Below are 27,055 nucleotides of genomic sequence, written 5' to 3' on the forward strand. Positions count from 1 at the left end.
TAGAACACTAGGTACTGATATTTAGGTATCCGTAAATGTATTACCATTTACTGGGATTTTCAAGGCAACATTTTTCTACAGTCTGTTTGTGATTAAAGGCAAGATTAAATGTGTTTACTTAATCTGTGTATGTCCCAAGTCTTGAGAATTCTCTGTTTCACAAGGAGCTTTATCCTCCTTTTGTCAGAGCAAAAAATATACCTGAAAGCAAAATTCCGTTTTGTTAAAGCTTATATATAATGGTACAGGTAGAACAGATTACAATATGTCCTCAATGTAACTTGCACTGCTTTGGAAGATTGTCCCTGACATTCTTTTCTTAATGTTTCTATTTTCTTCTGAATGAAAGTTTAACTATTTGCCACCCTTCCTTATGAGCTAGTTACAAATCCAGTGCTGGGTAAGTGCATTCAAAGTGATTTTTCCTTTCCATGAAGAATCTGCTAATACTGCATCCTTTCGTTCTTTGTAAGGTCAAGGGATTTAAAACTCTCTGACCAATGAGCTGTCTATTGTTTAAATTTTGAACATAAATTTAAGCACTGCCTTCAGATGTGCATGCACAATTCATAGTGTGTGCATGAATCAAAGCACAGAATTTAGTTCTAACCGTATAACTGATGAGCTACAGTAGTAAAGATATATAGGGACTCATCTAAAGTATGAGCATTTTGAGATTTGTTCTTTAACAGTGACTTGCATTCAGTTCCCGCTGAGTTCAAGGATTTTTCTGACAATATTCACCTTGATTAGAGATGGGCAAATACTGCAAAGCACACAGTGGGGCTTTAGGACCTTTGTCCCCTCCGCACCTGCATAACCTTCCCCATATCTATTCCAGGTGCAGAGAAATATGTGCCTGGTAATTCTCCCCCTTCTGCACCCTTCACACCTCCAGGTGAGGAAAGAATAGTGGGGAATAAGCAAAATCTGAGTTGTGCTCCCATGTGCTGGGCAGCACACAGTAGAGCCAGTGGGATTGGGGTTGGGTAGTGATCTGCTACTGGTATAGGATAGTACTGGATAATACCTGCTGGAAGCTGAATCCCCGTTCCCTGAGATGCTCCTGGGATAGTGCAACTGTGTGCCACCCATTACACACACACAATTACATTGTAAATCCGCAGGATATGTCAACAGTACAAGTGGCACAGCTGCACGTACACTGCTATAGAGTAGACACTACCGTGACAGAAGGGGTTTTTCCATCTCTGTAGTAAATCTACCCCTTTGAGAGACCGTAGCTAGGTTGATGAAAGATTTCTTCTGTCGATATAGCTGCATTCCAAGGGAGGGGAGGGGGAAATAGGTTGTCCTAACTACATTGCACAGAGCATGACATTTTTCACAGCCCTAAGCAATGTAGCTAGGTTGACCTAAGTTTTAGGTGCTGCAGACCAGCGCTAAACAGGGAACAGAAACATGCCATGTGACTTATAAAAACTAGCCAGTAAGATGCCTGGGCATGACTGTCACGTTGTGTGTTTATTATAAAGTGCGTAACACCGTAGGCTCTGCTAGGATTGGGGCCTCTAGGTGCTACTCTGATATAAATGGTTAATAATAATAATTACTGCTTATTTTTTGAACATTGAGCTCTTGTACTGAACTGTTCATGCATAATTTGCAGAACAAGAATTATTCACTGAAATTATTCAGAGACTTACACTGCACCCCCCTGACTTCCACTGAATGATCACTTGCTCTGAGAATTACTCGGGGAGGCCATTGGGATAAGTTGCATGAGTTAGGGTGGCCTGGAACTGGAGCCTTCAGCAAATAATTTTGAATAATGAATAAATAGGAGAAAATCCATAAGCTGCATATAAGGGGGAATTAATCAAATAAACAACTTGCTTCAAATGATTTGTTTAGCTTTAATCCTGATGTTGTGATTGCTTCACTATCAAGCTCAACACAAAACTATCAGCAAACCAAGTTTAAGTGCAGATTTCTGTCTCCAATACATTTTTTTAAAACTTCAGTTTATTGGAGATTTGAATGTATTGCACAAAATCCACAGAAGGCAAAGCAAGATTTAAAATGCAACTATTAAAAAAAAAATTAGATCCACCAAAATAAATAGATTTTTAGAAAAATACATATCTAGTCTGAGTAACACAAATCACTATGGCTAGTATATAATACTATAGGGGAAAACCCTGAATTGTCAGGTACATGGAGTGGAAGAAACTCTGTTAGGTTATTCATCTCTAAATTTTATGAGTTTGCCTAGCACAGTGTTCGGGATAAATACAATATTAGAAATTAATGAATTTATTGAAATTAACATTACCTAGAATACATAGGATTCCTTGAAAAAGGGAAAAAGCATACACTTTAATTCAAAAGATTAAGAAATTGATTACTCAATTCTTTGGGACTACATACTATTTCTGTCTTAAGCAGAAATTAATGGCTTATCAGTGATCTTAGTTCAGGCACTAACATTACCAAGCGGCAGGTTTTTTATGGCCTTTGTTCACGAGTGAGCAAAGTACAGCAGAGCCTCAGATCTCTATAGTAGTAAAATGCCATTTCTTAACACTAGAGAGAGGCAAGAGCTGGAACAATTTATCCAAAAGGCTGTACTGTCTTTGGGGTGGTCAAGAAGGATTTACATTTCTGGAAAAGGTTATTCCTTCATGTGGCAGAAATGAGTGTACATGGATACAGAATACTCCATTCAATTGGGTCTTATTCACTCACTGTATTCCATGAGTGGGAAGCCATCAGAAGGGGTAGTTGTCACAGTCCTACATGTGCCTGCAGTTCCTGTTCTGGCAGTTCCTGTTGCCCCAGCCTAATAAGTGGGTGGGACTGGCCAGAGAGAGGGTGTGGGGATCAGGGCAGTAGGGATGTGCCTGAATTCAGCACACTTCCCATGCAGCCATCTGGTTCAACTGCACCCATTTTTCATAATTTTCATAGTGTAAATGAGACTAGAGATGTGGCTTCACTTTCATCACTGCCAGAATATGGCTATCTTCACGTCTATAGCAGGATTGCTGCTTTTATCTAGAGGAAGGATGTCCCTGTGGTTATAGCACTAGTCTGGGCTATGGGAGGTCCAGGTTCAATCCTGGCTGTGCCGTGGACCTGCTGTCTGATCTTGGGCAAGTCACTTGGGGTATGTCTACACTACAATTAAAAAAACTCGCAAGTGGCCCATGCCAGCTGACCTGGGCTGTGAGGCTTTTTAATTACAGTGTAGACATCTGAGCTCAGGCTGTGGCCCGAGCCCAAACGACTACACCACAGTTAAACAGCCCCGCAGTCTGAGTCAGCTGTGGGTGTCTAATTGCAGTGTAGACATGCTCTTAGTCTCTGTGCTTCAGTTCACCGTCTACAAATGTGGATAATAGCATCTCTCTCTCCCAGGGGTGTTGTGAGGATAATTGCATTAAAGATGGAGAGGCCATGTAAGTACCGTAGATGGATGGATGGATTCCAAACTGCTTCCAACCCTGTATAAAACTTCCCAGCCCTTCTTCCTGCATCAGATGGCTTAAAAACAAAACAAAGAACCTCCGCCACCAATGAACAGGTGGGTGGGGAGATGACAAAAAGGCTCTGTGTGTGACTGGAGTTCCGGCTCTGCTGCTGCTACAGGATGGACAGAGATAGAGTCGCTAGCTTTAGTGGGGGCCTTCAAATTCAATGAAGTGTATTGTTCAATTTAATGAATAGGAGTAGTAATAAAATGTTTCCAATCTGTATCTGAATGGACAATTTATTAACCTGTTTTTCAGGGATGCTGAGTGCCTGCAACTCCCCTGATCTCAGCTGGAATTCTGGGCAGTCAAGCCCCTCAGAAACTCAAGCACTATGTCTTTGCTCAAATGTAGAAGAACAGACTAGATACTATCCCATTATCTATACGTTATATCAAATATTCAGAGACTCTGAAGGCTGATTTCTCTGCAGCTCCCCTATATTGATTTATTGGGTACAAAAGACATTAGACATAAATTCTGGAACAGCATGATTTCCAAGGAATATGCTTATAATATAATAGTGAGAAGCAGACACCCACTATCAGTCACTCATAAGTGACTGGGAGCAGGATCTGGAGGCTGAAATGGAGTAAGTTAATTGGATACATTTATGTGAGTTAACAAAAGATATGTCAATGCCAGACATATACTTTGTCGTTTACGTCATTCCTTATGAATCCTATTAATCCACGCATTGTCTCAGGTGGAAAATGGTTCCTGGCAAATGGGACATCATTTCACCAAGCATTGCAATGCCCCAATCCAAAACTTTTGGGATAATGTATTTAGCTTTTGTAGCTGTTATGTTATACCTTTTGTGTTTTGTCTACTGCACCTTTAAAACTCCGACTCTGCTGTCTATAGACGCAAAGTTATTTTATGTTCAGTTCAATGTAGATGTCCAGAAGAGACATGTATCCTGTGTGATCCCAAAAGTGCTCAGTGTCTTACAGAATGAAGGCCTGTGCAAGATAACATTACAAATTACATGGATAAATTTACCTGGAGTAGACAATGAGTCTTTGTATATTATATTATTATAATGTCATGTTTTCAACATGCCCATTGGAAGCTATCTCCACTGTTCAGCAGATGCTCTTTCCTGCTGAAATGTTTAAACAAATTGCTATGGTTAATCATTATTGTTATTTATTTGCTTCTGATAGCTTTCACAATATGCCAGGCACTTTCCAAATAAAAAAAAAAGGTTAATTCCCTGCCTCAAAGAGCATTTTCATTTTTCAGGGATTTATAACTCAGCCATAACTTTGTTTCAGGCTGGAACTAGACAAAATAAGTAGGATTTTCAAAGACACTTCAGACATTTGGATGCTGAATTCCCATTAAAGTTAATTCCCCAACATGGACAGCTTTTAAAATGCTATCCTGCATAGTTTTGGAATCTTTTTATATAATATATAGTCATCTTTGAATTATACATGTGTAATAAAATTGAGAAGTTTACTGATGTTAAATGTTTCTCGCATTCTTGTAATTAAAAAATAGCATTGTTTAATATATTAAAAATGTAAGCTGATCGTTCATAATTTTGTAAAATGTACAGTAGTGCCTATCCAGAGCTTTATAATATGACACACAGAACGATGATTACTTTGAAAAGAAAATGCATTTAAAAACTGTCTGTACTGATGCAGTAATTATTTTCCAGGAAATTACAGAATGCTATTTAGCATAGTTAGCACACATCGTAATGAGAGTTATTTCCATAATTGTGCGAATCATGGCAGTAATTCTAGCAAAGTTTGTTTTTATAAAAATCTCTTCTAGCGACAGACATGAACTTTAGGAGGAATCTGGAATATTGCCCCGTCAATGCCAATCGTTCAGACTTTGTTCTTTGTTTTTTGTAGTAAAATCACATGATACCAGTCAGCTCTCTGTTCCTGGGGAACCAGGGAACAATATCCAGCCTGTCTGACTCATGAAGGACAACCTTCCCCAGTCTCTGCTTGAACCAAAACCGATCAGAGAAAAGACTTGCAGAGAGCAGTGAAGGGCGGTGGGAGACGCACCAAAACCCCTCCTGACAAGGGTGATAGGATTAAGGCAACTCCTCTAGCCTCATCTGCATCAAAGATGGGACAGGGCGGCATCTTCATTAGCATACAGAATGGAGAACAGAGATTCCAAGGCAAGAACCGCACTGAACTCTGGGACCAGAACAGCAGGGAAGCCCTGCATGCTGGGGGATCTCTGCTCCAGATGTTAATGAACCTGCACCTGCACACACCCAGCTCAGCAGTTATCAGACCAATTCTAATAATGAATCTTTGATTGATATCCAAAATACTGAAGCAGCCTAATTGCACTGTGAGCTCCCTGGAAGGAACACCACCCATAGCTAGGAGTAATCAGCCCCTATTGTCTAGCCTAAAGAAAACCTTGAGTCATCAGTTTACCCATACACAAATCTAGTGTTCTCCCTTGAACCATTGTTATTTCCCTACAAGAAACCTTTACCCACGCTCAAGTGTGTTCTGATGCATGGATCCAACTCTGCATCACTTCCACTGGGATTTCATCTTCTCCTTACTGATCGTGCTGGGGGCTCTGCATGTCTCCAGCACTCAGGACCCTGAGCTACCACCATCACCTGGGAATCCCGACCAGTTCAAGCTTCATGGAGTGGTGAGATCCCAGCTCTCTCTTCATTTTCTTTTCTACTTCAGGTAGGTCTAGTTTACTATATATGACTTTTGTTTAGGCTCTCCTTGTGTGGTTATCACTATTATTCAATAAATAACTTTAATGGTTAAGTTGGTTGCCTCTCTCCTCTCTCTCTCTCTCTCTCTCTCTCAACTTTACTCTTTTGTGTTTTTAGCTTCCCCATTTACTCTACAGCAACACTTCTCTTACCTACGCTAAAGATCCCTGTAGCGCCCCAAAATACTGTGCCGTTTGCTCATCAAGTGGATCACTACTAGAACAATTGTGACATGAAAGGGATAGGGACGTGCTGAACCTGCGACATACAAGGGTGGCAGCTTGGAAATGCTGCTTGACCCAGACTACTGAGTCCTGGGGCATATAAGGGTGGCAGCCTGGAAGTGCTGATTGACCCCGTCCACTCAGACTTGCTCTGTTAATGTGTGTGTGTGTGTGTGTGTGTGTGTGTGTGTGTGTGTTTTCATCTGGAGGAACGCAGCCCAGGGGAACCTAGGTTCTGCAGGATAGCTCCATTGGGAGGGGACTTGCAGAAAGGAGAAGAAGAGCTCCATATGAGAACAAGTGACACAAGCAGTACAAGTGACACAAGCAGTACATTGATAAAATTACAGAAACCCCTCCCCCAGAAGAGTAACCCTAATAAATGAGCGTACCCCAAAGTAACTGGCAAATCTGGTAATACATTACAGCACACACAAAATAGAACAATGTGGGCTCCATGTAGTTGTTAACTTAGTGTACCTTTTCATAATCCAAGTTCCCCTCCCCGCCCACTGGTGGATTTTATGGGCAGGTGGTATTTATATCACTTTTTTGTTTCTCCATTTTATTGTCTTTCCTTTTTTATTTATCTTTTTGATATTCAATTAATTTACTGTATGTAGTATAGAAAAACTACAATTTCAATCTAAAAATATCCTTCTCCACTCTGGTGCATGGTGCCACACTTGCCTTCTTTCCTACAGAGGTTGCAAGCTGAAATTCAAAGGGATTTTTATGTTAAAATTTTGTATGTGGTTAAAAACTTTAACTTCACTCATTTCCATAACACAAAATTCACACACACAAAAAGATCTCCCCACTGAGCAGAAAAGGTCTTAACAGCAAAGGACCTGACTGAAATTAGCCTCTCTCAGCTCCGATTTGTTGCAGGGTCGACAAATCTGCCTTTACTAGTAGCAGATTATTTGCACCCCTCAGCAGTTAGGCTGTGAATGACACGGAGGGAAAGAGTTTGGGTTACAACCCCAGTCTGTGCCCTCCAGCATGGTGTGGGTAGTGGTGGCTTCATACAGCCTGACCTCCCCACCAATGCATAGAGCAGCAGTGAGGGTTGGCCATGGAAAGAGGTAAGAGAGACGCCTCACATACACCCCCTGTATGGAATCGTAGGCAGAGCTGGTTGTTGTTGCTTTTTTCCCGCCCGCAGAAAATTTATTTATTTATTTATTTATTTATTTATTTTTGGCAAAAATTGAAAAACTAAGAACTTCTGGCCTAAAACAGAAAAAAAAATTTATTTGGAAATTCTGCTACACTGCCTTGTGGAAGTTGTAATTCAGGTATCTCATTCTCAATAGGCTGGGATCCTGGATCAGACTACATCTTCCTTAATGTACTGCAGTATTTTCTGCGGGATGGGGAAGGTAGTATACCATGGGAGACGTCGTCTGGCCAGGAAGCCTGGCCCATAGAATAGAATAGAATGGGCACATGAGGCAACTGAACTACAACTTCCAAGAGCCATGGTGTCAGGATCTCCAAATTGAAATACAGTAACTCCTCACTTAAAGTCGTCCTGGTTAACGTTTTTTCGTTGTTACGTTGCTGATCAATTAGAGAACATACTTGTTCAAAGTTGCGCAATGCTCCTTTATAACGTCGTTTGGCAGCCTTCTGCTTTGTCCACTGCTTGCAGGAAGAGCAGCCCGTTGCAGCTTAGCTGGTGGGGGCTTGGAACCAGGGTGAACTGGAAGCCCCCCATCAGCTCCCCGTTCCCCTAAGTTCCCTGTGCTGCAGCCGCCCAGCAGGCTAGCAATTGCTGGCAGTTCAAATGTCCCTCCCCCACTGCCATGTGCTGCTCCTGCCCTCTGCCTTGGAGCTGCTCCTGGGAGCCTCCTGCTTGCTATGCCGGCGGGGGGGAGGAGGGACGAGGGATGCTAATGTCAGGGCTCAGGATGGAGGGAGCTTCCTGGCAACAGCTTCTGTCTCAACTTGCTGATCTACTTAAAAAGGCAGTGTACTTAGAGTGGGGTCAGTGTACTTAAAGGAGCAATGAGCATCTCTCTCTCTCTCTCTCTCTCTCATACACAGTGTGTGTCTCAGTCTCTGTCTGCCATGCTGTCTCCCCTTCCTCCATTCGTGCTGCCTTGTAGAGTGTGAGGTTACATTAACAACAATAAACCTTGAGGGCTCAGCTGATTGCTAGTTCATCTTTTAGCAGTAAGGCATTCCCTGGGAAATATCCTACCCTCTGGCTTGGTCTACACTAAACCCCCAAATCGAACTAAGGTACGCAACTTCAGCTACATGAATAACGTAGCTGAAGTTCGAAGTACCTTAGTTCGAACTTACCTCGGTCCACACGCGGCAGGCAGGCTCCCCCGTCGACTCCGCGGTACTCCTCTCGCCGAGCTGGAGTACCGCAGTCGACGGCGAGCACTTCCGGGTTCGACTTATCGCGTCCAGACAAGACGCGATAAGTCGAACCCAGAAGTTTGATTGCCAGCCGCCGAACTAGCGGCTGGGTATAGACGTACCCTCTGACTTCACCACCTCAACCAAGCTTCACAATCATCATCACTGTGTACCAGCATTAAATTGTTTGTTTAAAACTTATACTCTGTGTGTGTGTGTGTGTGTGTGTGTGTGTGTGTGTCTTTTGTATGGTGAAAAAAACCCCCCCTATTTACATTAATTCTTATAGGGAAATTGGATTCGCTTAATGTCGTTTTGCTTAAAGTCGCATTTTTCAGGAACATAACTGCAAAGTTAAGAGAGGAGTTACTGTATTTCCGGTTTTGGCTAAAATATTTTGATTTTCAGGTATAGAACACTTTTTGCCCAAAAAAGTTAGTTGAAAACCCAGTTTTCCCAGTTTTCAGCCAGCTCAGTTTGTTTTATTCAAGTTCGTGGACTGGAGATGTTTTCCAGAGACATAGGAGAGGGCACATTTTGCAGATTACTTTTTACATGAACATGTGTCCAAAACTTGTGGAACATGCATTCACATTGAACAAACTCACCTGAGTAGCATCAGAATCAGGGTGAAACAGATGAATACTGAAAACAAGCATCATTTGTACCATGACCCCAGTGGCACATTTCTGAGGAGGTCTTCCACCTGGGTCATAGGAAAAGAGAGTGGCTTAGCCAGCAGCCTGATGACTTATAGTTTACGTAAGGGTCTGGAGATGTACATGGGTATAGCAAGAGCCAACAAGGCAAGACTGGATCCAGAAGCAAAGGAAGACCTACTAGCAAGGCCAAAGCAGAGAGTGAAAGTTCGGATTGGGGAGCTCAGCACATCTAGGGCAGGTAAGACAAGTCTGGATGTGATTGCCGTATACTTGAGCTTGGGAGGTGAGGGTAAAAGAGAAGAACATCTGGGAGAGACCAATAAAAGACCCAACAGTAATAGCTGCTACCATGGGGGATATGGCTTTTGATTGAGAGCAGAGAAAGAAAAGCTGACAGAGCAAGACTGATAGGGAAACAAATCGCACAGCCTAGCAGGGCTTGAGGGTCAGGGAAGGAGGAGCAGTGGAGGGAAGTAAGAGTTTTAGAAACAGGGAAGACTGAGTCAAGGCTACACCCCACCACGCAACTAGGGGAGCTGGCTAGATGCAGAGAGGAGTGTCCATTATACATCTCCACCAGGAACTCCTGTAGCTTCTTCCTTTTGGGGCTGCAGCAGATCAATGCCTAACGGGCATGCAGGATGGTCTAGTGGATAGCACACCGCGTTAGAAGTCGGGACTCCTTGGGTGTATTACCAGCCCTGCCACTGACCTGCTGTGTGACCTTGGACATGCCACTTTACCCCTCTGTTTCTCCTCCCATCCTTTGTGTGTCTTGTCTATTTGGATTGTAAGTTCTCTTGGGCTGGGACTGTCTCTTACTCTGCGTTTGTACAGTGATCTCAGTTGGAGCTTTGAGATATTATTGTAATACAAATAATAATCATGTTAGCCTTTATTCTTAAAGTCAGTCTGTTATTAGTTTTCTCAACAGTTTTGGCAAATAAATGAGTTCTCTTATTTCTTGGCATGCCATTATTTGTAATAAATCCAGAATACCAGTGGAATAAAAATATGCATGTAATTAGTTTTCAGCTTATTACATTAACGTATTTTGTATTATTTTTTCATTAGTATAATTTCCATTGTCATAGTACAGTAAAGAACTGTGATGTGCAAGGTAACAACTTTATTTTAGTAATATAACCCTGCCACCATCCCAAAAACCATGTATTAATTATGCATGCAGAGGGAAAAATACAAATCAGCCTCTAAAAGCTCTGACATTTCCAAGTGCCCATATTTATATTTGTATGTGCAATTAACTGGTATACAAATGCTCTACACACACACATTTGGGGAGTAGCATACCCATAAGTGGGTGCTTTTGAGAGTTTTGCAGGTTCATTAACAAAGGCTGATTTTATATATGTGGCCTCTGTGACTGACAAGGCAATTTCTGTACATTTTCTGTACCATCTAACTTAGTGGTTCTCAAACTTTTTGTATTGGCAACCCCTTTCTCACACAAACCCTCTGAATGCGATGACCCCCCCCTTATAAATTAAAAACACATTTTTATTAGGGCTGACGATTAATCACAGTTAACTCGGGATTAACTCAAAAACATTAATCGTGATTAAAAAAATGAATCACGATTAATCACAGTTTTTATTGCACTGTTAAATGATAGAATACCAATTGAAATGTATTAAATATTTTTGGGTGATTTTCTACATTTTCAAATACATTGATTTCAATTACAACATAAAATACAAAGTGTACAATGCTCACTTTATATTATTTGTGATTACAAATATTTGCACTGTAAGAAAACCAAAACAGTATTTTTCAATTTACCTCATACAAGTATTGTAGGGCAATCTCTTTATCAAGAAAGTGCAACTTAAAAATGTAGATAATTTTTTTGTTTACATAACTGCACTCAAAACCAAAACAATGCAAAACTTTAGAGCCTACAGGTCCACTCAGTCCTACTTCTTGTTCAGCCAATCGCTAAGACAAACAAGTTTGTTTACATTTACGGGAGATAATGTTGCCCACTTCTTATTTACAGTGTGACCAGAAGGTGAGAACAGCATTTGCATGGGACTTTTGTAGCAGACATTGCAAGATATCTACGTGCCAGATATGTTAAACATTCGTATGCCCCTTCATGCTTCAGCCACCATTCCAGAGGACATGCTGATGATGCTCATTAAAAAAATAATGCATTAATTAAGTTTGTGACTGAACTCCTTGGGGGGGAAATTGTATGTCTCCGGCTCTATTTTACCTGCATTCTGCCATATATTTCATGTTATAGCAGTCTCGGATGATGACTCAGCACACGTTGTTCATTTTAAGAACACTCACAATGTGAGATAGCTACAGCACTCGACCCAAGGTTTAAGAATCTGAAGTGCCGTCTAAATTCTGAGAGGGATGAAGTATGGAGCATACTTTCAGAAGTCTTAAAAGAGCAACACTCTGATGCAGAAACTACAGATCCCGAACCACAAAAGAAAATTAACCTTCTGCTGGTGGCATCTGACTCAGATGATGAAAATGAACATGCGTGGGTCCACACTGCGTTGGATTGTTATTGAGCAGAACCTGTCATCAGCATGGATGCATGTCCTCTGGAATGGTGGTTGAAGCATAAAGGGACATCTGAACTTTTAGTGCAGCTGGCATGTAAATATCTTCGCATGGCAGTGTTGTAACCTGCGTTAGAACACCTGTTCTCATTTTCAGGTGACATTGTGAACAAGAAGCAGGCAGCATTATCTCCTGCAAATGTAAACAAACTTGTTTGTCTGAGCAATTGGCTGAACAAGAAATAGGACTGAGTGGACTTGTAGTCTCTAAAGTTTTACATTGTTTTATTTTTGAAAGCAGTTATTTTTTGTACATCATTCTACATTTGTAAGTTCAACTTTCATGATAGAGATTACACTACAGTACTTATATTAGGTTAATTGAAAAATATTATTTCTTTTTTTTACAGTGTAAATATTTGTAATAAAAAAATATAAAGTGAGCACTGTACACTTCGTATTTTGTGTTATAATTGAAATCAATATATTTAAAAATGTAGAAAACATCCAAAAATATTTAAATAAATGGTGTTCTATTATTGTTTAGCAGTGCGATTAATTGCGATTAATTTTTTTAATCATCTGACAGCCCTAATTTTTATATTAACCCTATTGTTTAAAATTAATTGACCTTTTCTCACCATTTTTAAATTAAGACTAAAACACATTTCAATCAAATTAGTGTTATAAACAGAAGTTATTTTTTTAAATAGTTGCTGTTTAATACTGGGGGGGCAAAGAAACTTTGTCAATATCACTTTTCATAGCAGACTTAGCACCCCATTGCCATCCTTCTGCGCTACTGCTGGCGGTAGCACTGCCTTCAGAGCTGGGTGGCTCACAACCCCTGGTTTGAGAACCCCTGGATGAGTCTAACTGCTTACCAATTACTTTCTCCCTTTCTCATTTCTCACCTGACTAAATTCAAAGCTTGTTGATTTTTTTTTTTTTTTACTGTCAGTAGTTGTGTATGTGTAAGAAAAACATTTGCTCTCAGGATTATACTCTCTAGGAATTGGGAAAATAAATTCCTATCATATGTTCTTGTTGTTGATGACTTAAACCAAGAGAACTCTCTCACTTCTCTGCCAGGTTTAGAAAAAGAAAGCAGAGATTCAAATGCCCTCAAAGACTTCCCCTTTGAGATTCTGCCTGCAACTACATCGTCTTACTTACCAAGTAGACTGAGACTCTATTCTGTGTCTTTATGGGTCAACATCTAAGGGAACAAAAGAAGTTTGTTTTCTTACAGCAATATAGATTTAAAATAACATTCTCCTATTTTATCATTGACTTCCAATTCTTTGCTGTCTACATCCCCCCCATTATCCTACTTCGGTAACTTCAAAATATCACAGTTTTTAACTTACTTCTTTGAAAGAAAGTATCTTAGTTTATTTAGAATTGCTAGGTTGCTCAACAGCAAATCTCACTAATACAATCACAATATTTCTAGAAAATCACAAATTAAAGCTATTGTGTGACAAAGGAAAAGGGTCACGGAAGTAATTATTTTCTTCTAATACTGAACAAGGATTTATATTAGAATAAAAAAGCAATATTATCCCTAGGGCTACTCTCTACCTGCTGCTTCTTAGGACAAGGCTGCAAAAGTCTTTATCTGCCTTCCTGATATTAATTTAAAGATATATATCTTCCTCCCCTTTTTTCCCTATACAAAATGTTTTAAGAAGAATGAATACTTCATGCAATGGAATCTTCTGCACTTCTTCTTCTTAGCATATGCTCAACATGTCTCAGGTGGCACGTGACCAGGTTTCATGACCGAATTTGGTCCACTGGTTGGATCATTAGCTTCCCTGACCTGGGCCAGGTACTGAAAGAAAGTGACATGAACACTCATTCATGCCCCCTATCTTATGCACTGAGTAAGGCATACAGGGCTGTAGGGAACCCCAGGGTGTATGGCAAAAGAAACTCACACTGAGGGCAAAGCAAAGTCTTAGCCACTTTTATTAATACTAACTGCATGGGCAAGTTAGGTGGCTAAGGATGGGATTCACAGAAGCCTGCAAGCTGAGCTGGGACCACCTAAGCTAGCCAGTAGGAAATGTTATAACTATTTTGTACGAAGTGGAAGAGCTTGAACAGGAGAGATTGAGAGAGACCACCCCAAAAATTGGAAAACCCAGTAGATTAGTGGCTAGGGCCCTACCACTTCAGTCATGGGACACCTGGAGTCAAATACCTGCTCACATCACAAGTGAGTGCTCTAATCACTGGGCTATTGGGTATGAAAGGATGCTGGTAACTGGGCAGAGGTTTTGAGGATCTAAATTTTGGACTGAGACACCCAGGGCTAGATCCACAAAGGGACTTATACACCTAACTGGTGCTTTAGGCGCCCAAGTTCCCTTTGAGCCTTTGAAAATTTCTCTTGATCAATAGATTTGACTCTTCTCAACAGGACTGTCTCCTTCACTGGGCAAAAGTCTATCAGGACACACAATTATTCAAGTGGGTTTGTAACCAGCTGAAGATGCTGCTGTTTTTTCTGTATCACATTTCTCGGTCAGTCTCCTTCACATAGGATTCATGACAGTGACAACAGATGGTGGTGGTGACCCATACTGCAATGAAGCTGCTGGATCTTTACTGGTCACTGGGTTAGGTGCCAGTGAAATATCCTGTCAGCAGAGGGCTTCATAATCCCTCTAGTATTGAAAAGGGAAGTTCTGCCTGAGGTAGGAGGGGACCTGGCTCGGGAGTCAAGAAGGAGCCAAAGGCTGCATATCAGGAGGAGTAACAGACCAGAGATAGCAGCTTGGGGTCTGGCAATGGAAGGAAGGCTATATAGTTTAGAAAATAGGACTACAAGGCTAAGGAGAGGCAGGCTGGGAAGCAGCCAGTTGCTGTCAAGGGAGCTAGCAGTAGCTATGACATGTGGATATTCAAGAGTGGTCTGCAAATAAGGGAACCATGTGCTTGGGTGTAAACGGAGAAAAGGATTGGACTCTGGCAGGGGGATCTACAGACCACTGTGTGATTGCCTCTGGGGAAAAAGGGAACCCAGAATGAGTATTCCTGGCACTAGATCTGAGGAACACCACCTTTATACTTCCGGACCAAATTGCCCCAAGGGGCTGGATTGAGATCTGGGGTGTTGTGTGTCTTATCTTATGCTTGTAATTTAAGGCAGTTATGTCAAGGGTAAATGCAGTGCTTATTTCTGGCATCCCTAGTAGCCTTTGTTATTCATTGGACTAAGTGTTTATGGGCAGGAACTTAAAGGGCCTATTGCTTTGAACACCTACAGCACTTGTTTGGGTGTACCACACACCACTGTGCTACCAAACATCTAGGGGATTGGTATACCACAGCATTCACAGTGATGCCTTCCACTACGGTCAGTTACAAAACTTTTTCTTATCCTCGTGAACCTCATCAGTTCTGACACATTTTTAGGTGGTGGCATTTCAACTAACAGCTGACAGAACTCCTCAGATCCACAGCATCACCTACTAGCTTTTGACTGTTTCTGGTCTTGCCCTTATCTCAGCTTTATTAAACACAGGCTCCAAGAACCATAGTGTTTTTTGTAGTGTACAATTTTTTCTTGTTAACTTTTTTTAAATCTAATAGTCAGTTGTGTTCAGAACTTGTTTTTAACCTTGTGTGTGTTAAAGGTTCTAACCTTTAACATTCTTTCTTTGTTGTCTTATCAACTAAAATGTCATTCATATAAACTTCTGCTCTCTCCAGGCCTTGCAGAATCTTACTCATTTTCCTGTGGGAGATTTCGTAGGTACTTGTGATATTGACTGGCGCAAGCAATATTTTCTGAAAGATAATATGAAAGTTGTCAGCTTGGTGCTGTTAGAGTGGAGACTCATCTTGCAGAATCCACCACAGTGACAAAAATATTTTTGCATCAGTTAACTTAAAGATTATACCTTCTGAGGTGGGAAAAATGTTTCCCTCCTTATTGTTTCATTAAGCCTCTTGCACAGACATGCCCATTTTTCTCATAACAGGCACCATAAGGACACATCATTCTGTCCACTTCAGTTCTTTATTATATCAGTCTTCTCCATCCTGTCCATGTTTCCCCTCACTCTGGAAAGCAATGGGGTTAGCCCATGAATGATGGCCGCCTCATTCAGCACCTTTACATCTTCAAGCAGGCCATGTGTTCAGAATGCCATCCCAACTTTCTGAAAGTTTTGTGGTGTAATGGAACTACATTTAAAGAGAAGGGGTCAGTGTAAATTGGTGTAGTTCTGATTTTAGCTGGCACAAATCAGCATTGCTCCACTGAAGACCTGACCCACTTCTAATTTTCCATGAGGTGACGGTGGGGCTTTAGGGCTGTGGTATAAACCTAGAGAAGGCAGGAAGTCTGGAGTTCCATCCTTAATTCACATTTTGGGTTTGTACAATGTTTCTCAAATGCGGCCACCATGGCTGCCACAGCCTCCTGGACTGTGATTAAGGGGGTAAAATAGCAGCCCTTCCCCTCCCTGTTGCTCCTGGATGCACCACCTTGGTGTTGGTTGCTGGGGCAAGGGTTTCCCCACCTCCCCAGGGGCGGTGGGGTTCAGGCTTTGGGCTTCAGCACTGGGGTGGCAGGGCGGTAGGCTCTGGCCATGGGGCTTTGGGCTGCATGGCGGCAGGTCCCAGGCTCCAGCCACGTGGCTTTGGGCTCTATCCCCAGGCACCGTCCCCTGGCCATGGGGCTTCAGGCTCTGGTTGTGGGGCTTCAGGCTCCAGTCCCCTGCTGCTTCCCTGGCCCCCCCACCCACACATCCCCATTGGTCCTGGCCCCTGCTGCCTCCCCCAACTCCCTGTCCAGAGCTTAATTTGTCCCTAGGCTTGCCAGGGCTAAGTAAATCTGCTGTGAAAAGTGATACTTGTATGTTTAGTATCACTTTTCACAACAGACTTACTAGCTAGCAATAAATAAATTACAGTGATTTGGACGGGTGCATGTGCATGTTTATTTGTTTTTCCTAAAGCTAATTAAGTATTTCAGAAAAAAGTGTGAGAGCGGCCACCAGCAAGAGTTGGTGGCCGCACTCTGAGGCCACCAAAAAATTTGTCCTGAGAACCCCTAGGTTTGTAGGTGGAATACATGACTGTCTGAGTATGCTGAAGGTCAGCTGGCTGTATGTAAATATCCCTGTCACTTGGAGTATTTTGAAAACTTAAACATTTCTTTTTAAATATTGAATGTCTTTATTTTTAATAAGAACATTTTCTGGAAGGTTGTCTGAAAGGCTGGAGTGGACTTTTTGGTAAAAAGATTTTTTTTTTAAATAAGTGATACTTTGACTGAAGGCTGAAAACCTTTTGTTGCTCTCTGATCAAACTGTGGCCTATGATGCTGCTCTCACATCCATTTCTGTGGCTTCTTTGTCATGCCCAGTGCCCCATTTATTTTGGCTCCTGTGATCCTCCCTCCACTTTCCTTCCTCCTTCCCTGCTTTCCCTAGCCACTCTGTATGAGGTAAGGCACAGAAATAAACAGCTGATAAGTGAGAAGGAGTTGAAATGACATTTTATTTGAACATTTTATGCATCATCTGCTGGTTATTTCAACTCTTTGTACCTGAGCCGTGAACTCAATAGAATTTATTAGGGCATTTATCTTTCAGCACTCCTGTAATGGTTTTTAAGTGTTAGTTGGATTAACATTGCATGCAACAAACTGAAGTATCGGATCAGAACACTACAGTTCTATTCTGTATTTCGCTTATTTTGGAAACATTCACATCAGCTGAAAATGAGAAGTTGGACACACTTGTGATACAATTTCCCCAAAACAATAAAACAGGACTCAACTATAGTATTATAACTACAGTGATATATCCAGTCCACTTTCATGCTACACAGTGATTAACTAGCTACTGCAATCTGCATAGATCTCCAAAGATTGCCATAGTCTGCATGGTGACGGAATTGCTCATAACTACTGAACAGTTATCCCCATACACCACCGCAGGAAGACATCAGTCCTTTTCAAGGTTAAAAGGATACTTCTTGAAAGCTAGCATTGCTGCAGTTCAGAATGGCAACAATGCAAGCAGATTTTCTTTAAGCAACTATGTTGCCGTTAGGGGGTTCTTAAGTGAAAGAAAACAAGGCATTTTAAGGGTGCTGATAGTTAAATGGAAAATCATACAGGACATAATTATGGAATACATTTATCTGCAGAGCTCATCTACCCTTAATTTCCTGAGTTCTCAAAAACAAGAGGCTATAATTGATCAGGCACATAAACACCGGGATTTTTTTCCCCTTTCCCCCTTGAGCTAATTTCCTATTTCAAATGGAAATCAAAAGTCTTCATTTGTGCATATGCCTCTGAGTTATTTCTGGCCAAATTAACACTGCAGAATGACAGCACATAAACTTTTGCAACTGCTTTTCTGGTGTCAGGAATAAATTATGATAATGTAAAGGGGAAAAGTTCAGTGAGTCCTCATCATGTTCATTTGTCTGGCACTAGGTATGATCAGCCCTTCTGAGGGCTATATTATTATTCATAATTAAATTCATGAAAACCATACATATTGCACCAAATACTGAAGTCTTCTTTGAGCAAGACTCCCAGGATGGAAGGGCAATTCTCGTTAAGAAACTGTGCTATGCTTCAGAAGGCCTGGGTTCAATTGCCTGACCTGCCATAGACTTCCTCTGTGACCTTTGGCAATCACTTGATCTCTCTGTGCCTCAGTTCCCCATTTGTAAAACTGGGGGTTAGATTTCCCTACCTCATAAGGCTATTGAGGCTAAATCCATTAATATACATGAGGAGCTCAGATACTACAATGACAAGAGTCTCAAAAGTTGAGAGAGTCCATGAGAATTTTTCCTCGTAAAGTACTATGTAAAAACAGGATTTTGGACATTTTTGGTATTTATTGTTATAAGATTCTATATTGGACAATATAATCAGTAGTCACTTTGTATGTATTTTGCTTCTTGGTCTGATGGTGGTGCCAATCATGTTTCCATATTATTTGTGAATGTTGAGTTTGGCATGTAAAACAAAGATTCCACCTCTTCATTACATAGTAAGAAAACAGTGGGTCTTCCTCAAGATCACATTTACCCTTTTGAAACCGAATGAATTTTCTGAGGATTTACAAGAAAATCCATTAATTACATAAGAACATAAGAATGGCCGTACCGGGTCAGACCAAAGGTCCATCTAGCCCAGTATCCTGTCTACTGACAGTGGCCAATGCCAGGTGCCCCAGAGGGAGTGGACCAACAGGCAATGATCAAGTGATCTCTCGCCTGCCATCCATCTCCATCCTCTAACAAACAGAGGCTAGGGACACCATTCCTTACCCATCCTGGCTAATAGCCATCAATGGACTTAACCACCATGAATTTATCCAGTTCTCTTTTAAACACTGTTATAGTCCTAGCCTTCACAACCTCCTCAGGTAAGGAGTTCCACAAGTTGACTGTGCGCTGCGTGAAGAAGAACTTCCTTGTATTTGTTTTAAACCTGCTGCCTATTAATTTAATTTGGTGACCCCTAGTTCTTGTATTATGGGAATAAACAAATAACTTTTCCTTATCCACTTTCTCCACGTCACTCATGATTTTATATACCTCCATCATATCCCCCCTTAGTCTCCTCTTTTCCAAGCTGAATAGTCCTAGCCTCTTAAATCTCACCTCACATGGGACCCGTTCCAAATCCCTAATCATTTTAGTTGCCCTTTTCTGAAACTTTTCTAATGCCAGTATATCTCTTTTTAGATGAGGAGACCACATCTGTACGCAGTATTCGAGATGTGGGCGTACCATCGATTTATATAAGGGCAATAATATATTCTCAGTCTTATTCTCTATCCCCTTTTTAATGATCCCTAACATCCTGTTTGTTTTTTTTAACCGCGTCTGCACACTGCGCGGACATCTTCAGAGCATTATCCACGATGACTCCAAGATCTTTTTCCTGACTTGTTGTAGCTAAATTAGCCTCCATCATATTGTATGTCTAGCTGGCGTTATTTTTTCCAATGTGCATTACATTAGTTTGACTTAAAATTAATTTTAAAACAGGTCCTTTAAGTATTGTCTCACACAAATGCTCAATTTCTTATGACCTTAATAACAAAAGAGCACAATTCTTCAAACTTCCAATGTAGTTGAACCTCACTGAAATCTCATGAATCACATGCAGAATTCTTTTAGGATTAATGCTCCCGCCCCCTATTTTTCCCTTATTCTCCATTAGTAAAAGAGTCTTGTTCAGCAGAGGCCAAAGAAAATGTTCTTCTACAGATAATTCCATCAGGAGTTGAGTTAAGGTTGTTTGGGTGTATTAACTACACATTTACGTACTTAACGTGTTTGGATTTCTTTCAAGGTTAACCTTAACTCTGAATTCCCTGGGTTTATAATGTTTATTTTTGGGATAATTGCAACATTTCTGGAAAGTGTGTTACTGATTCGTATGATCAACCGTAACTGTTTTAACATAGTTTTCATCTAGGAGCATATTTAGACCCAGTTTTGCAAAGCTGTGCTTACAAAAGTGTACATATGTACTCGTGGGCAGTATCCACTATGTAAGAAAAAGGTAATCATGTGAACATCCCTAATGCATGCATTCATATAAATTAGATGCTAATCATTTGAGGGCCTGATCTAAAGCCTACTAAAGTCAAAACAATTCTCATATGGACTTCAATGGGCTCTAGTCTAGATCTGGCCCTTAATGACCAACCTCAATCAAAACCAATTAAAACTAATATGTTCTTCTGCTGAGAGTGTGTAAGGAGGTGGGGGATGTGCATTGTTGTCCCTAAATGTGCATTGTTTAATTTGGCTAAGCTTCAATATGTAGGATAAGTTGATACAATATTTGTAAGTGATTGAGTTAACATTAATACAATACTGATATGAAAGTTAAAATGAAAAAGTAGAACTGTAACATTTCTAATGATTTTAACATTGCTAAAATATCAATACCACTTCAGCTCTGAAGTGATTTTGATATACATAACTTCGGTTTTGTAAGCATTAATAATTTTTTATTGGGTGCTTTTGTGAGTGTGTGTCTGTCTGTGTGTGAATGAAAAAATATTTTAAATCACATACTAACGTGCACCTATTGTCATTTTCTTACTTTGGGGGGAAAATACAGAGAGTGTATGGTAGAAGTTAAAACATAGTTTTAAAACAACACCAACATTTTTAATTTTGAATCTTTTTATACTGATCTGTTGGCAGACTCAACACACAAAACTAAATGGATTCCTTGCTTTGTGCTGGTGATAAATCTGAATTAGATTGTTTTCCTTTTACAGATTTACTCCTTGTACGGTGCATCCGCTGGATTACTGAGCTAAAGTGAATATCAGCTAGAAACGAAAACTGCAGTTTTTCAGAATGCAATGATTGTCTACTAATGTCACTATTTTTGTTTTGCACAATTATCTAATTGTTTATATAGATTTTAAATAGTAAAGGAGTCATTAAGGAACAAATGCTCCTTTCTGTGTAATAGCTGTCTGAAAGCCAAAAGCAGGTTATCAGTCTAAACTCTGTTTTTCCATTAAAATCCAATTTAAAATGTCTATATAAATATTTCTAGCCTAAAATAACCTGTGTACAATTGAGCAGCCACAAGATTGAAATAGTTTACCAGAAGGAATATATGTTTGCATGAATTTATTGGTTTTCTTACAACAAAGTGGACTGGTGACTGCTGGAATCCTATGTGGGTTGAATAATAGATTGAAGAACTAGCTGCAGCATGAAAGGCAATTAATCTTAAAAGCAGACAAAAAGATACATGCTCACCCTCACCTGGATTAAGGAGATGGTCAGTGTGAAGGAAGTACACTGTATGGATTTTAAATTATAAATTTCCACGTGAGAGAGAGAGAACGGAATGTGAAAGAGAGCTACCACCTCATAACAGTCTGTAATGAAAAGAATACAGGCTGCCCTATTCAGCTTGAAATAGCAATCCATTCTATATGTTCTTCTGAGAAGTCATTACTGTTGGCTGAACATAATGTACCAGCCATCAGGTAAAGACTTATAACAATAACTTTGTATCTAGATTTAATGAAACAAGCGCTTGTATGTAGTAAGTTGCTTTTGGCAGAGAGCTAAGTATTACACACTGGGCCCTGAAAGAAGGGGCAGGAGGTGACCTATCTAAAAACGTTTACGTCGATAATGGGATAAGAAAAGTGCTGGTAGAAAAATAGCTTCCTGTAACATCCAGGAACCTGCTCCCCTACATCTCAGGAGTAGGCTGGAAGAGAGAATCTGTAATTGTCTGTGGGCTTTGGCCCCTGCTCACACACTGAGGGATAGCTCAGTGGTTTGAGCATTGGCCTGCTAAACCCAGGGTTGTGAGTTCAATCCTTGAGGGGGCCACTTAGGGATCTGGGGCAAAAATCAGTACTTGGTCCTGCTAGTGAAGGCAGGGGGCTGGACTCGATGACCTTTCAAGGTCCCTTCCAGTTCTAGGAGATGGGATATCTCCATAAAAAATAAATAAAAAATAAAATAAAATTTTAATGTTTAGATTTTCCTTAATAATGCTATATCCTTTGGATACTCTTTAAATGCTAAACTGGCTGATGCAAGCCAGGAATATTATTGATATGCTCAAGTATTTTTCTAGATCCCTCTCCCCCTATCCTTAGGAAATGCCACAGTGCAAATAGCTGCTTTTTTATTTGATCATATTAAGTTATATCTGCCATGGTATGATGAGACTGCCTACAAAGACATGGAGCCAATCTTCGACTGATAGCAGTAAATGTCTCCAATGGCTGGTGATGGGATACTAGATGGGGAGGGCTCTGAGTTACTACAGAGAATTATTTCCCAGGTGTCTGGCTCATGGGTCTTGTCCACATGCTCAGGGTCTAACTGATCGGCACATTTGGGGCCAGGAAGAATTTTTTCCCCAGGTCAGATTGGTAGAGATAGGTTTTTCGCCTTCCTCTGCAGCATGGGTCATGGGTTAATGGTGGATTCTCTATAACTTGAAGGCTTTAAATGATGACTTCAGTAACTCAGCCAGAAGTTAAGGGTCTGTTACAGGAGAGGGTGGGTGAGGTTCTGTGGCCTGCAATATGCAGGAGGTCAGACTAGATGATCATGAGGTCCCTTAAAATCTTTGAGTCCATAACTGTCTCCAACCTACTTCATCTAATGAATTAAATGAAAATGATTGGGCCAGAGGCTTATTGATCAATTAAATTATCATTGGTTAAAAGATGTATTTTGATATAGACCAATTTTAATCAAACATCTCTCTCTGATCCAGAATATTCACATATTATAAATACTAATAACCCAGCTAGTGTATGTATGTACTACTGTCATAGAATCATAAAATGCAGGACTGGAAGGGACCTCGATAGGTCATCTAGTCCAGTCCCCTGCATTCAAGGCAGGACTAAGTATTATCTAGACCATTCCTGACAGGTGTTTGTCTAACCTGTTCTGAAAAACCTCCAGAGACAGAGATTCTACAACCTCCCTAGGTAATTTGTTCCAGTGCTTAACTACTCTGACAGTTAGGAAGCTTTTCCTAATGTCAAACCTAAATCTCCCTTGCTGCAATTTAAGCCTATTTCTTGTTCTATCCTCAGTGGATAAAGAGAACAGTTTATCACCCTTTTCTTTATAACAGGCTTTTACATACTTGAGAACTGTTATCAGGTCCCCCCTCAGTCTTTTCTTCTCCAGATTAAACAAAACCAGTTTTTTTCAATATTTTCTCATAGGTGATGTTTTCTAGACCTTTAACCATTTTTGTTGCTCTCCTCTGGACTTGCTCTAGTTTCTCCACGCCTCTCTTAAAGTGTGGATCCAAAAGCCAGCTCTGCTGTCACTTGAAATAAAGGAGAATCTCTTTCAGATGTGAGGTCTGCCTCACAGGCTTATAGGGCACACATTTGAGCAGCTCTGAATCAGTCCAGCAGATGACTGGAACTGGCTGAAGAGATCTCTGAGCCATGAGTGATTCTTTAAAAACTCATGAAAGACAGGAGAGATTCCACAGGACTGGGAAAATGGTGAATATAGTAGCTATCTATAAAAAAGGGGAATAAAGACAACCCAGGGAATTGCACACCAGTCAGCTTAACTATGGTACCCAGAAAGATAATGGAGCAAATCAATCAATCAATTTGTAAGTACACCTCTACCTCGATATAACGCCACCCGATATAACACGGATTTGGATATAACACGGTAAAGCAGTGTTCCGGGGGGGGGGGGGGACTGTGCACTCCGGCGGATCAATGCAAGTTCAATATAACGCGGTTTCACCTACGATGTGGTAAGATTTTTTTGGCTCCCGAGGACAGCGTTATATCGAGGTAGAGGTGTACCTAGAAGATAATCAGATAAGTAACAGTCAAGATGTATTTATCAAGAACAAGTCATCTCAAACCAACCGAATGTCTTTATTGTTACCCTGTCAAAGCCTTGTGGAAAGCAGGAAGCAGTAGCTGTGATATACCTCAACTTTAGTAAGGCTATTGATACTGTCTCAAATAACCTTCTCAGAAATATAGCTTAGATGAACTATAAGGTGGGTGTGACGGGTTGGGTCACAGAAACCCCCTTGGGACTGCCACCTGATGTGCTGGGACTACCTCTGAGCCCGTTTTCCCTGCCAGCTTGGGACTTCAGTGCCTTGCCTTGTTTGAGCCAGACACACTTGCCTCCTGCAAACACAGTTCCAAGTCTGAACCACATCCCCCACAAGCTGCAGGCTTAACTGAAAACAGCTTATGAAGTGCTCCTGTCTCTAGCACTCAAATACCCAGTTCCCAAGGGGGTCCAAACCCCAAATAAATCTGTTTTACCCTGTATAAAGCTTATACAGGGTAAACTTGTAAATTGTTCGCCCTCTGTAACACTAATAGAGATGCACAGCTGTTTGCCCCCTACCCCCAGGTATTAATACATACTCTGGGTTAATTAATAAGTAAAAGGTGATTTTATTAAATATAAAAAGTAGGATTTAAGTGGTTCCAAGTAATAACAGACAGAACAAAGTAAATTACCAAACAAAATAAAATAAAACACAGTCTACGTCTAATACAGTGGAAAACTAAATGCAGGTAAATCTCACCCTCAGAGATGTTCCAATAAGCTTCTTTGACAGACTAGCCTCCTTCTAGTCTGGGCCCAGGAATCACTCACACCCCTGTCCTTTGTTCCAATTTCTTTCAGGCATCTCTTTGGGGGTGGAGAGGCTATCTCTTGAGCCAGCTGAAGACAAAATGGAGAGGTTTCCAGGGGCTTAAATAGACTTCTCTTGTGGGTGGAAACCCCTTCCCCTCTCCTATGTAAAATCCCCTCCACCAGATGGAGTTTTGTAGTCACATGGGCAAGTCACATGTCCATGCATTACTCAGTTTTTTACAGGCCGATGCCACATTCCCAGGAAAGCTCAGTTGTGGATTGGCATCTCTCAAAGTTCATTGTCAGCTTAAGTGTTTCTTGATTGGGCACTTACTGAGAATAGTCTTTTCTCAAGAAGCTGACCAGATGCTTCACTGAGGCTACTTAAAATCAAACAAGTACATAGCCAATATTCATAGCTTTGAATAAAAATGATACATGCATACAAATAGGATGAATATATTCAGTAGAACATAACCTTTGCAGAGATATATTACATGGCATATCTAGCTTAAAACATATTCTAGTAATGTCATATTTACACTCATAAGCATATTTCTATAAAGCATTATGGGGTGCAACGTCACAGTGGGTTCACAACAGGTTGGAAAACCCTACTCAGAGTAGTTCAGTGATTTGGATAATGCCATAGATAGTACAGTTATATAGTTTGTGGACAATAACTAACTGGGAGAGATTGCAAGTGCTTTGGAGGACAAACTGGAAAAATGGTCTGAAACAAATAGGTTGGAATTCCATAAGGACAAATGTAAATACTCCACTTAGGAAGGAATAATCAATTGCACAAATACAAAATGGGAAATGACTGCCTTGGAAGGAGTACTGAAGAAAAGGATCTGTTCTTTCTGTCTACGCTTCCTTTAACTTTTTTCTTGCCTTCAAAAAGAGGTGTAAGGGACTCTGTCTTGACACTGAGTTGTAGAGGTACATCTATAAGTATTCTGTCCAGAGCAGTCAAAAACTCATTGATCTAAGTGGAGTGATTTGGATGGCTAAATTGTTAAGTAGTATGCAGTGCTTTATGGAACTAATATATATAACTGTACTTTATGTAATGCCTGAGACTTGCATAACTAAATTAACACCACATATAAGTTATATACCAATATTTGATATTTGCAGTTCATGCTCTGTAACATAGTTTTTATAAATCTCCAATCACATCCAAATATTGCTTATCTAATTGCTCAATGCAAAACACATTTCAAATTGGGAACTTTACAATAGAACCTATAACTCAAAATTTGTTAGGCAAATATTTGAGTATTTAATCTAAAAGTTTGTTTTTCTTGAACATTTGCATTAGCAAAGTCAAACTATTCAATTATTCATTAAAAGCAAACACAGTGAAATTGAAATTTGTTTTTGAATTTGAATGAATATTTGGGGAATAAATTTCCTCTAAACAGCCAGCTCTGGCTGGGACAATATTGTTGAATCTGTGGAACAAATCTACCCTAATATAGAACATAATTTGGCACAGAACAACAGTAGCAGTCCTTACTGCTTAATTGAGGACATAAGGGTTGAGATAATATGGTGAATACTGCTTTAACAAGATTGCATCACACATTGAAATCACACACCTATTAGATGTCTACTTTAAGGGCCTTGTACTGAAAAGAGCTCACCTTCCATTCAAGCTTAAGGGTATGTCTACACTACAAAATTATGTCAATGTAAGTTACATCAATGTACAGCCACTGCAGTAATTACATTGCTTTTGCATGCCCACACTACGCTTCTTGTGTCAGCAATGTATGTCCTTACCAGGAACACTTGTTCTGGTTTGGCTGTCAATGTAGGGCATTGTGGGACAGCTTTTGAAAGCCAGCAACAGTCGATGTAAGCAATGTAG

At 40.5% G+C, this 27,055-nt stretch overlaps 2 long non-coding RNA genes across 2 annotated transcripts in view; both read left to right on the top strand.

Annotated features, from left to right (window-relative positions):
- Positions 1-4,826, top strand: part of LOC135981665 (uncharacterized) — a 105,753-nt gene extending 100,927 nt beyond the window's left edge. The window contains exons 2-3 of the long non-coding RNA XR_010598804.1: positions 3,382-3,547; positions 3,753-4,826. This is a non-coding gene — a long non-coding RNA (uncharacterized LOC135981665). The remainder of the gene's footprint in view (positions 1-3,381; positions 3,548-3,752) is intronic.
- Positions 4,827-5,399: 573 nt separating this feature from the next.
- Positions 5,400-27,055, top strand: part of LOC135981666 (uncharacterized) — a 39,685-nt gene continuing 18,029 nt past the window's right edge. The window contains exons 1-2 of the long non-coding RNA XR_010598805.1: positions 5,400-6,187; positions 9,590-9,722. This is a non-coding gene — a long non-coding RNA (uncharacterized LOC135981666). The remainder of the gene's footprint in view (positions 6,188-9,589; positions 9,723-27,055) is intronic.

This window comes from Chrysemys picta, chromosome 2, assembly GCF_011386835.1.
Source record: "Chrysemys picta bellii isolate R12L10 chromosome 2, ASM1138683v2, whole genome shotgun sequence".
Lineage (NCBI taxonomy): Eukaryota > Metazoa > Chordata > Testudines > Emydidae > Chrysemys > Chrysemys picta.